Raw genomic sequence first — 12,622 nt, 5'->3', positions numbered from 1 at the left:
CAAGGACTCTTCCGTTATTATAGATGGATTTTTGAATATACCTTTCCATATCCTTCTGCTAACAACCAAAAGGACGTAATTCACTGCATTCTGCTTATTAATTACTCACCTTTTCGCTCTCGTTGAGCAAGCTTTCTTATTTTTCGGCTGTGGCTTTTCAGAGGACGACTCTTTGGGCGAATCCTTCCGCGTTCGAGGGCACTCGCTGCTCCGGAGAAAACAAAACTTGCCTTAAATCTTTGTACCATGAATTTTGGGATTCCTCGCAAAATTTTATGCCAACATTTCACATTTTTTTAATACCAATTTACCGGGTGTCGTTCGCTGTTTTCGTCCATCGCCACGAACAGAAATGCTTCTGGAAATAACTTAGGAATATTGAGTAAAAACAAAACTGCAAATGAGTGTTTACAGCGAATTGCTCGCCGGATCCCGATCCACGCGCCCCCGCAAAACCACAACGGCCATTCAATCAAACTCTTCATCGCCCATGGCTTTATTTGTACTCGATAGAAATAAAGATCTCAACGATTCAAGGGGAGTGAAATAGCGGCTACAAAAGAAACTGTCTTACCGCCGATTGCATAAATCAAGCACGATTTACTGTTGCGATAATCATTGAATGCCAGATTCAGCAGCGGAAAGTAGGCGATTTACGGCTGACTAACGAGAAAGAAAACTTCAATTTCTTCCACTCTACGAGTCTCGCCGAATGAATTAAACGAAAAGGGGAAATTGAAATTTTGTTTAAGGGGTCTATCCTAATTAGAAGGCAAAAAAGGACTATTTTCACGAATTTTTTTGATCGATATAAAAATAAAACCTTAAAATACCCAAAAAAGTTTTTTTTATATTTATTTTACTCAGTTTTCGTACAGAAAAATTGGGGAGAAGACAGCTCCAAAAAAAGAGTGTGCGACGTTGATGAAATCTTTGGAACGGATGATCGGAGAAAAAAAATAAAAATGGTTTTAGATTCAATAGGTAAATGGCTGTAGCGCGTATCATACGGTTTTTGATTTTGTCAAAAATGACAAAATGGCCGCGATTTTTGCGAAAACTACGAAAAACACGTTTTTTCATCGTTTTTGCAGAATAGTTCCGGTCAAAATTTTAAAATTCGTATAATATGCTCGCTAGCTGTACTCATAAAGATCGTGTGGTGAAATTTTGGTAAGGATCGGTTGAATAGTTTCGGAGATTTGATCAACGAGCCGTCTAAAAACATAATTTTGAAAATTTGATTTTTTGAAAATTCTAATCAGGGTAGACTCCCTTAAAATCGAGAACAAGAATATCACTTGAAAAGTATACGAAAAAACGTTTTCCTGCGTGCAAGCGAAGCGCTGAAACAGTCGAAGGAATTCTGCCAATTCATTATCGAAACTGTACGAGCCCGATTCGATTTCCAAGCTCATGTGACGAACCGCGCATAAGGTGGGCTGCAACATATAAACGAATGCACGCAGGCCGTCGTCCGCGAGAGATTCGCGCCACCCTTCCGAAGGTACTTGGAGTATTGGAGGAGAGAAATCGAGAGCGAGAGAAAGAGGTTTAGCGTCGGGTGCTCAAATAATATCGCCTCGTCGGCACGTACACGAATTTTCGAAAGGGTCGTTGCACCGATGTGCACGAGTATATTGGCCCAGAGTGAGACCCCCTCGAGTTATTTAAATAAACTCCTTTGTCGGGTCTCTCCGACACCATTATCCAAGTACCTGTATAAAGGGGTATATACGCCGATACGGTGAATTATGCTGTCCCGGGACAACCACGTAACAACTACCGTCTTACGTGTATTTTATTGTTAAAGACCTCTCAAAAGTCCCGAGTCTCGTCTCTTCTTACAAGTATAAATAAAACGTTTGTTTTTATTTTCTCGATTAGCCCGTAGAGCCCTGTTCGCATACCATTTGGAAACGAACTTCTCGCACCTTGTCCTTAAAGCCGATGAAGCGTCACTCGATCGGCATGGCCGCGGTTTTTCATCTTCCTTAATTGGTCGATTATAGTCGAAAATTTCTTGATCGAGTCCCTGTCAAGGGAAAATATCACAAAGAAAACGAAAAATTACGTATTCTGATTTTCGAAAATGATTATAACGGATCGTCAGGAATTTTCGACGTAAAACACGCTTTCTCTCTCTCTCTCTCTCTCTCTCACTTTTACTACTTTGTGAGCGAGGTGCGTAATTTCCTATTGAAATAAAAGACAGAATAGCCGAGTCGAAAGTAATGCCACGGAGTACCAAACGATGATAATACGTTTTGCTGACTTTGCTCGCACTCGGTAGAGGAATGCCGAGATGGAGGCACACACTGTACGTGCATCTCGAGACCTCCGAAAGAGAGAGAAAGAGAGAAGAAAGGACGAAATAAAAGGGAAGAGAAAGACAGACAAAAATCATCGGTCCCTTTGCCAGCGAGGTTGTGTGTGCGTGGTTGCTGCTGGTGAACAACACTAGAGAGTATAATATCCAACAGCTATATAGAGAATAAAGATCCGCAACGCCTCCGTGTCAAAGGTCAGTACATATCTTACGGGAAGTAAGTTACGCACAGAGCCAATACCCATTACGTACTTGCGAATCTCATCGGCTCGGATTCCCCTTCTCCGCCTCTATATAATATCGTGGCCTTGCGAGCGGTCTGGCAAAATCCTCTTTCGCAGGCGTCTCTTTATACTCGTTGAAGTATAAAAATAGCGAATGGGCCACATACCTGGGAGCGACCCTTCAATATCTTACTTGAGATGTCAATTTTCTGATGCGAAATGTCCGGAGCTCCATCGTATACCGAACTGGTGGAAGGAACTTTTTTTATGGACTCGCGAGAACGTAGAAAATACTGGCCGAACAATCATCGTTGGAGAGACGAAATTGAGAAAATTGAGACTTCAAAATCCGAGTGCAAAAACACGACGAAATTCGTCGAGCCACTTGCTTTGTTTTTTCTCCTCAAGGGATGGAGTTTTTTCCATACAGGGCGAAAGTACAAAGATTCAAGAGGAAAATCTTCGTGTGGGGGCTGCTGCTGCGTGGGTTCGCAAACTATGAGGAGCCTGTGGCTGTGTGCGCAAGGGTACGAACATAATTCAGCTCGTTATGGTGTCGGAAGAGGGAGGAAAAGCGAGTGAGATCCATACAAACAGTGAAACGAAAGAAGGAGAAAAAAGGAAGAGCGAGCTCAAAGCACGACGTGTAGCACACGAGAAATGAAAGACTCATGGACCATCTTTTACTATACACGTGTATAGGATGTGTAGAAACCTCTATGCACAGGGTCAGAAGGCCTCTGTTCCAATTTTGTGCCCAATAAGACTAATTCCTTCAAAGGTGCCGCTCTTTTGCCTCGCCGTGCCTCGCTCCATCTTTCTTCATCTTCCTCTTTGTCTCACTTTTTCATTCCTTCCCTCTCTCTCACGCACACACTCGCTCGAACAGCCCTCCACCTCACGAGCAAAGAGCTCATTGCCAAATTTCACGTAAATTATGTGACGCCTCGGATTTACGAAATAAGACTCCGCTCTCCGTGTCCCTGGCGTGCAAAAATCTCATTTTAGGAACAATCCGAGGTGTGACGTCATTACACGCGAGACATATACGGAGTGCAGGAAACAGATTAGTCCTGGAAACGCTTGCACTCCCTTAAGTGGGTCAGAACACTTAAAAATTCAGAATTTTTCGTGATCAAACAACTTGTGTAATTCTGTAATAAAAGGATTGAAAAATTATCGAAATTTTGTCAATGAAGTAACTAATTTTTCGACGATTCTCAAAGTTTGTACTTTTTGTACTGAAAAATTTAAATATTTGTTTGTTGCTGCGTGCTTGGAAACATTAAACTTTAATTGACAGTCGAAATGAAATTGGCGGATCCTTTTGTCATTGAACAATGAAGGGAAGACCCTCCGAACGCTCAGAACACCTCGAAAGTGTCCGGGAGTCACTCAGAAATGCACTAATGTTATACGTTTGTAAGAGATGAGAAAAAAACATTGAAACTCCACGGGTGTCGAGCAGGGCAAACAGAGAACTTAGCATAATTTCCCCAAAACTACCGACCGCGTATTATCCGCTTCGCTGACTGGCTACTAATACACGTGTATGGGCTATTCCAACCGTAATCTATCAACGTCTCAGCCTCCAAAGATTTCACATTCAATTCCATTTTTTTTTCATCCGCATTCATTATTTTCATCTAAATGTTTCATTTTTTATCATCGCTTTTGAGTGAAAATAATTGCTGTCGATTAATCATTTTCTAGGCGGTTTTTTTTCAGATTCCACTGGTACGAATTTGGCGAATGAAAAGATGCGAATTTTAGCAGAAAATTCTTTACTGTTTACTTCGACCGCGCATGGATCACGAAAAACTTTAGTGCCAGTGAGAACATTTTTTGTTGATTGAGCAAAGTTTTTGCTGCACTAATAAATCTTGGACACTCAACTTTGCTGAGTTCATCAAATATGGATCGTCACGTCAACAGTAATTCTGCTGAAGCAACAAATTCCATTTTACTCGCCACCAGATTCGTCGATCGTCCCGCAAAAGTTTGGTTGACCAACAAAACGATTTTATCTCTGAATTATATCAGGACGTTGAACCGTTATATTACCAGCGTGAAAACATCGAAAAAGCCTAGAAAATGAGTGAAACAGCTCCGTAAAGTGTTGGGAAGAAACCTGTCAAAAAATTGTTTAGAAAAAATGTTCCTTCAGTTTCTCGTAAGATTTGGTGACGGAAAATTGGGCTCGAATAGAGTGAACAAGTTGCAGCCAGGAAGATTGAAATTGTGTGAAAAATCACTTCTTAATACCACTAATTTGGTTTTTAATTCGAAATTTGTTCAAACTGAAAGTGTCCCTTCCCAGGAAGAGGTAAATTCGTCACGGACCGTCTTATGGACGTATCGACACTTTCCTTTCGCCTCACAATATGCACACGGGTGGCCCCCGCCACGGCAACGATCGAGCACCAGTTCTGAGCGAGTTCTAAAGTTATGCAAAAGAGATGCTCGTTCACGAGCCTCAATAAGGCAATCAGGAAGAATATTTCGGGCATTTGCGAGTCTAATGAGGCCGTACTGACGAACGTGTGCGAGCTTTTCAATGTTTAGCTACGAGGAAGAAACTTCAGTCTCCATTGAATAATTTTTTAATCATTGTTTAATTATATTCTGTTCAATTGATGTTTTTACTGTTGAAAAAATGGAGAGACATTATTATTCGACGGCAATCGGGTTGGAAAAAACGACGATTACTTTGCTATCACGACGATTTGAAAATTATAATTACACTCATTCGTGAGAGCTCTTACTCTATTTTTTGGATTTTCGACAGAGTGAATAATTTCTATGAAAATCGAGAAGAAAACTTTGCATCACAAAATGATGATTGGAACGAAACTTCAAACTTTTCAATCATTTTTTACTCCAAATATTCGTTCAAATTGATGAAATAAATTTTCAATTACGTTCGAAAGCCAACAAGTTTCTCGTTCGTAGCCACGTCGAAACGAATATTTTCCGTTCTCATAATTCGTTCCAATAATCAAATAGCAAAAGCAATATTTCACAGTAGTGTAAAAGTAAAGAAATAGACACGTAAAAACTGAAAAGTATTATGTAAATAAAGCCGAGGGCTTGAATAATGCAGCCAGTTAAAACTGGAGCCGATTCTATACACGAAGAAACGTCAATCCAGTCAAACATCATCCACGAACTAAAACTTTCAAAACATCCATTGTCTCGTGCTAACGAGAAAAGCTTTTCCCGAAAGACCAGCAGCAGCAGCAGCAGCGAGAGAAAGCTTGTTGGGTTTCCTGCAACAAAGAGCCAGACAAAAGAGGAAATTCAAGAAAATGAAGAAAATATTTCGAGATCCGAATTCCTGGACAGACTCGAGACAAAACAATTCGATGAAGAGAACGAGAACGAAAAAGATGGAGAGCTCATAAGTGACGAATTTGAAAATTAGTGGAGCAGCAAGTATGACTAAACGTCAAGGAATTTCTAGAAACAGCCAGATATGGGAAGGTGGAGAATTATCGCATTAATTATTCATCTCCTTCTCGGAAAAGCCATCACCGCAATAATTAAAAGAAAAATATTCGAGCTGGTGTCAGTTGTCCGTATATTTATTGCTCCCCGATCGACGAGATATTCAAAAGTACGATAAAAAGTGTACAAAAGTACGTTTCACCGGGAGAAAAAGGAGCGCGGATCTCACGCAGTGCATCAAAACAGCCGAAACTTTTATCCCGGCTAATGCGTATACCTTTTGGGCAATCATCCGTAGGAGAATAAAAAAGGAAAGGTGTATCGCGCGGACATTCGGTTCTGACACGTCGCACATGTGAACACGTGTTTTTTCTCTCGTTTCTCAGAGCCCGCGATCGCTGCCATGGGAGTAGAAAAAAGAAACAAATTTCTATTAAAAGCGGCAATTAGTCCAAGTCCCCGATAAATCTTGATGAAAGATAACCGGACATCAGTCGTTGTCAAAGGCGCCTCGGGGGCGGCGAGAGGGAGCGAGAGGATCGCCGGACTCTGGGAGACCTCACACTGACTCTACAAAAAATCTACACGTGTGTGCTCCGTGCGTGTAGGTAAGTCTAGTAAGAAGAAGGAACGAACTGCGGAGCCGAGGATTCGTAGAGTTCTGGAGAACTGGTGAAGCAGTCGGGCTTTTTTTCAAAGACGGAGTTGGGGAGGGGAGAGAGAGTGAGAAAAATAAGTAAAAAGAGATCGGTCCGCTCGTGTTTTGAGTAATGGCCGATGTCTCGTTGTTATGTTAAACTTGGTGAGAATCGGGGCGGCGTTAAGCTCCATTAGAAATTTCAATGCCGCTGTTTATACTGGAAACAGCGTTGGGCGAAGGGGGAGGAAAAATTCCCCGTTCGAGGTGCCCTCGAACATTTTTTTCACTCCGCCTTTTGATTCCAGGGACCCTCGTTTATGATCGTCGATTTAGCGGAGCCGAGCAATCGTTTGGGGATCTTTCAACCCCTTGGAAACTCGGCTCGATCGGCACCCGAAAATCACGAGCTCCGGCACTTCCGGAACGGAGAATATTGGGCCCTTTCGGCTCTCAACGTAAATGCGTATTAATTGCCGAATATCAAATACACTCGGGCCACATAACTTAACATTTTAAGTGATTTGGGATACGTCCAAACTTTTAGTCCTCGACGCGTTTCGATTCCAAGGCCTCCAACAGTTGCATGTAATTATACGAATGTTAATGACCCCCATATCAATCAGTATTATTTATTACCTCATTCGTTATTACATGTTTACAAATAAAAACACTGCTTCGTACCATACTCGCAGCATTTCCATCCAATATTTCTTTGGATTCGAAAATTTCTCAAGTGTGAGCCATTTTTTCGTAAAATTGTCATTTTGTCAGCACCACGAAGGTCGAGAATCGATGACGGAATAACCGAACCCGAGTGTAGCTCCTTGAACATTGAAATATCTTTGTGGATTACATTAAGGGGGTCCCCCCGTGTGGCAGCCGGATTTTTTTGGGTTTTTTCGCCATTTTTTAAATTTGGAGGGCTTATTTATTGGTATTTCAACTTTATAATCGAGGGATTTTCGCGCTTCGAAAAACAAAATCTCAATTTTCAAAAATGTGTGCGCCACGGGATGACCCCTTTAAAAATTGGTAAATTAAAATGCAAAAATAGCATGAAATTGAAACGAAAATGCTTGGATGTTTCGACTGACTCGAAAGTCGTGAAAATGATTGAAAAAAATTTTAAAGTTTTAACGTTATTTTGTAATGGACTTTTGCCTTCATCAATGCGGCACTGCTGCTCGAATCCGTTGAAGCGTTTCGAGAATAATTCAAAAGTTACGAAAATTTGGTGTTTCTCAGACAACATATAGGCGAGGGAAAATAGACGTCGACGGCAATATTGGGGCCCATAGCGGCTGCCTCCCATGGACACGTGCTCGTTGGAAACGTTCAATATTATTTGGGGATGGCCCGAAGAGACGGGCACCGGGATACGCGAGTTGAGAAAAAGGTGACACGGAACTAAAACGATTTTGCAACACTTCTTTCACGAGGGATGACACGCCGTGTGTTCCGGAACGCACACTACAAGCGACAAAGCATCCTTCTACCAGCACTCGAATAATGTCTGCATATATTGAGTGTAAGGTGTGCAAAAATGGAAATTTTCGCGTCGCATCGGTTGCTTACCGGTTGTAGCAGGTGTTCGTACTTTGGCGAGAAGGATCCGAATGTAAAAACCTCGTTTTTCCTCGATATTTTACATTTTTTTAAGCCGTTACTTAAACTCTATAACAAAAAAGTTCGTCTTGTTTTCATGCCCTCATAGAATCACAGTTTTCACTTGAAAGCAGGCTTAAAAGTTTCTTTTTGGTATAAAAAGACATCAGTTAAAATTCGAGCCCTTAATATTAATATTTAGACGATCCGCATCGCACTTTTTCTAATTTTCATAAGAATAACATTGGAAAATTCTTATTTGCACATTCTGATTTTTATTGCTAGCCCATCGTGACTCATTAAAAAAATCTCTTCACTTATTGTTGTAGAGAATCGCGCGCCCTACAAAAAAGGCCTCTTATGATTTTCCGCTAAACCTAATAGTTCATAAGTTGTTAGAGGTCAAAGTTCAATTTATCGAAAATTTGACCGTTTTCAGACTAGCCAAATATCAATATTAAGGGCTCAAATTTTAACTGATGTCTTTTTATACCAAAAAGAAACTTTCAAGCCTGTTTGCGGGCAAAAACAAAAAAAAAATTTCTTTTCAATCACCCTAGTGTAGGCAAAGTCTCTACAAAAATTTGAGTTTATCACTGAACCTTTGGCCAGATCACTCGATAAAAAAGAAAATTTCATGCTGACCTTTAATTGGAATTCCCATTTCAATAACGAATCACCCCCATCATGGAGTCAGTAAAAAAATCCAAAAATTTTGTCAAATCCAATTGGATTGCGTAATTTTTGAAATTTTCATGAGAGTTAGACAAAACCCGGATCATCTCGGTTCAAACATCCCGAACGATCCTTCAGCTGGCAATTAAGAAAATTTCCACACCATGGAAGAGCAAAAGCCAAGGACTTTTATGATATCCAGTTGCCTAAAATGAGAGCTCAGTCCTGCTCGAGGGCCTGAAGGCACGAGTGAAGGGCTAACAGCCCTGAGTGCTTACAGCCGAAAAAAACGACCCCAATCTCGAAGCTGTAAAGCGAGTCATCGAAAGATGCCAAGAATAAATGTCGGAAAACGCTGGGCTAACAATGGGGAAGTGTGTAGAGGAGCTTAATGCACGTAAACCAGGACGAAGTGGCCTCGCTTGATGGAGGAAACTGTAGAAAAATTCTCGGTAGCTCCGCAACGTGGCCATCGCGTATCACCGCGTGCTTCCGTCCGCCATGAGCGTTAAATAGCGCAACGGCCCGCGGGATACCCCGCAGCGGAAAATAATCTATTCGAAGTTTACGCGAAATTGAGTTTACAGTTGTCCCCGGGGCTGCTCCGGCGGGGGGCTCGAGGGTTACAACAGAATTCTCATGTCCGCGTATCTCACTTTTCGAGATCACACAATTCGACTGTGCACCCAAAGTGTGCGCGATCCTGTTCGCTGCTGTGTCAAACAGTGAGAAACGCGAGGCAAAAGTACGGAGAAAAGCTGCGTTGTAAATCTTGTCCCAATCCTCACCTCGGCCTGGACCAGCACAATATTTGTAGCCTACCACCGTCGGATTCTCATTGTCCTCGCCTGGCAGCAGAAACACAGCCTCGCGTTCTTCCGATCTCGAGTCTGCAACTTTGAGCCTCTGCGCGTCCCCCGGCCCGTTTCAGGTACCATTTTTTCCTCCCTGCTCGTCATCGGATAATTGGAAATCGACGAGGACGTTCGATCGTTTTTTCCAATAATTCGACGCCCGGAGCGTGCACGAGTCAATCCGCCAAAGTCGACGTGACGAGGGAAGATAACCCCTTAAAAAGCTACGACCCAGAAGAGCGTCCAGGCGCTTCGGAAAAACTTCGAACCAACTGTGTTTTCTCGTGCAATCAAGTGAAATTAAAAACACTACTATTAAGGTAGTGTCTTGACAGCAGAAGTGATTTTCCTGCTGACGAGGACTCAAACCCCCCCCGAGTCATTCGACCTTCCCTTGAAAAGCTACAGCAAGTGAAACAGTGCGGTGCAGTAGTTTCGTACCGAGCGAAAAAGACCTCCCGCAGCTGCCCCGTTCCAACTAGTTCTGCCAACTTTCGACCTGTTCCCTGGAAGCTTCTCTCTTTTTCGCTGGAGCGATTCAAAGTGAGTTTTTCTCTCTCTCTCACACAATGACGTTTCGCAGTGCTCAGTGACCGGGCGGTTTGGTCCTCTCTCGAGCACGCTACCGTTCGCGCAGCGGTGGCGTCCCGAAGCTCGACCAGGCGGCAAAAAGATTTACAACTTTGGTGCGCAGTGTTATATTAGTTTAACGCGAGGCAGAGCGTAGCGCCTCCTTTTTTCGCTGGGACTGGTGCATAACGAAGAGCTCTCTATGTACTTAGTGCATGCGCGTGTGCGTGTGGGTGCAGGCGTTGGTGTGCGTCGTACATACTTTTATACAAGAGAGCCAACACCGTCATAAAATTTATAACGTCCCATCATACATTCATTATGATTTTACTCACCGGACGACAGACTGGAGCGTTGTAAATATTCCTCGTTCCGAGAGACAGCCTCGCGCAGTCGTGTGCACTTAGCCATCTCTGCGTGTGTGTCGCTCCGGTCCGCACAGACACACGTTAATTTTTTCTCCTCAACACGATTATCCCTCGCCCCGATCTCCAGAAGTACGCGTCGAATTTTCACGCAATTTTCCTTCCCTTTATTCCGGACAGTGGATCTTCCTCGTTAAAAGAAATTACGAGATCCTCGATTGCATTTACAGGAGAGAGAGAGAGAGAGAGAGGAAGAGAGGGTTTGAAAAAACTGCTACGATTTTCGCAGCGCAGTTTGAAAAGTCACCAGTAACTAGTTACTCGCGACCTTCCGTTTCCTTGCTTTTCCCCACTGCATGGAAACGCTTCGCCGTGTTTTTTCCTCTCCTCATTTTTCATCAGCGACTCTAGCACAGAATTTTTTGCTTTCGTGTCATTTTACGATTCTTCGTAAAATTTACAACCATCCGTCATAGCTGTATCATGATTTTACTTCCTGACACACCAAAGGCTGTAAATTATCTTTGGGTATATAAACTTACGTGCATACCACAGTATATTATGGACGGTGACAGGCAAGCGTGTGCGCAACCCCCATTCGATTCTGCGTACATATCTACAACTCCTCTGTTCATGCACGTCTCTTTTTTCACATGTTTACTTGCACAACGAGCTCTGACACTCAAGGGATTAGTTTTTCACGCAATTATCCCGAATAATCACTCGCTTTTCGCTGATTAATGCTGCAACAGGGAAGCTCCGCTCCTCCTTAATGATGGGAAAGGGCTCCGAAAATCATTTCGTGCAAACGAACCTTCGCTCTGTTGACACACGATCTCGTGAAAGGCCCAACGAGATTTTGCTTCTTTTTTTTCATTCCTTTCGTGCGGTGTGCTTCCCGGACGGTTTGAAACAATTGGGAGGTTATCAAAAGGCATTAAGGGGAAGAGGATTTTTAATCGAAATGCGACAATCTATTCGGCCTCTTCGAGTCCCATTCTTTGAGCTGCTGCCTCATCTCGTTCCCCGGGTCAAATTATACCCTCCATCCGTCTCAGTTCGAGCTCGCAGCTTTAATTACTTCTCTGCATACAGTCGTAACTCATAGCTATAAACGCAAATAATCGCTTATACACACACATGTGCACATAAATAACTTAAAGGTACTTTCACAGGCGCAGTCAGCGTGCTCGTAAGCGGCACAAAGTCCCCGCTCGGCCCATGTGACTTTCAACGGGTCCAGCAATTAAGAAAAGCAATTTGTGAATATTCCGACCTCATTTTTCCTCCCCCCGTCGCATCCGACCTCAAAGTTTCATGCGGAGGTTTGCACATGCGAAAACGACGCAGCGAGCCTGTTCGGAAGATTCTGCGAGGAGCCTAATCACGAAGGAACAACTTTTCCCGCCATTCGTTCCCGAGAAAATGGCGAGGATTTCTGCTCTTCGGTCGAAATCTTCCCGAAATGCTAATCGCCGTTTTCGTCGAGCCTCCCGTCCTCCGATGCCGATACAGACCGATACGCAAACGCCGAGATCAATCTCCATCCGGCCCCATCAAGTCTAATACGCTCGCTACGAGTTTCCCCTCAATACACGCGACGCAGATGCGCGTGTATGTGCATGCACGTATCCAGATGGAGCCTCGACCGTAGGCGTAAACTCGCCGGGTGTACGCCCATCTGAGAATTGCATGTTCACCAACCACGTGGATCGAAGGCGTATCCATAGATGTGGGGGGCCCCCCAGAGACTTTCGAATCGTCGTCGGGAGTTTTTCGAACAATCGTCAGCCCCTTCGAGCTGGAGATATCCCTTGCTCGTGCTGTTCGGAATCCTCTTCGGGGCCCTCTTCGTCACCAAACGATTCTCTCTCTCTCTCTCTCTCTCACTTTTACTTTTCCCTTGTCTCGCT

Source organism: Venturia canescens, chromosome 3 (assembly GCF_019457755.1).
Source record: "Venturia canescens isolate UGA chromosome 3, ASM1945775v1, whole genome shotgun sequence".
NCBI lineage: Eukaryota > Metazoa > Arthropoda > Insecta > Hymenoptera > Ichneumonidae > Venturia > Venturia canescens.
Note: the sequence above shows the minus strand (reverse complement) of the source record.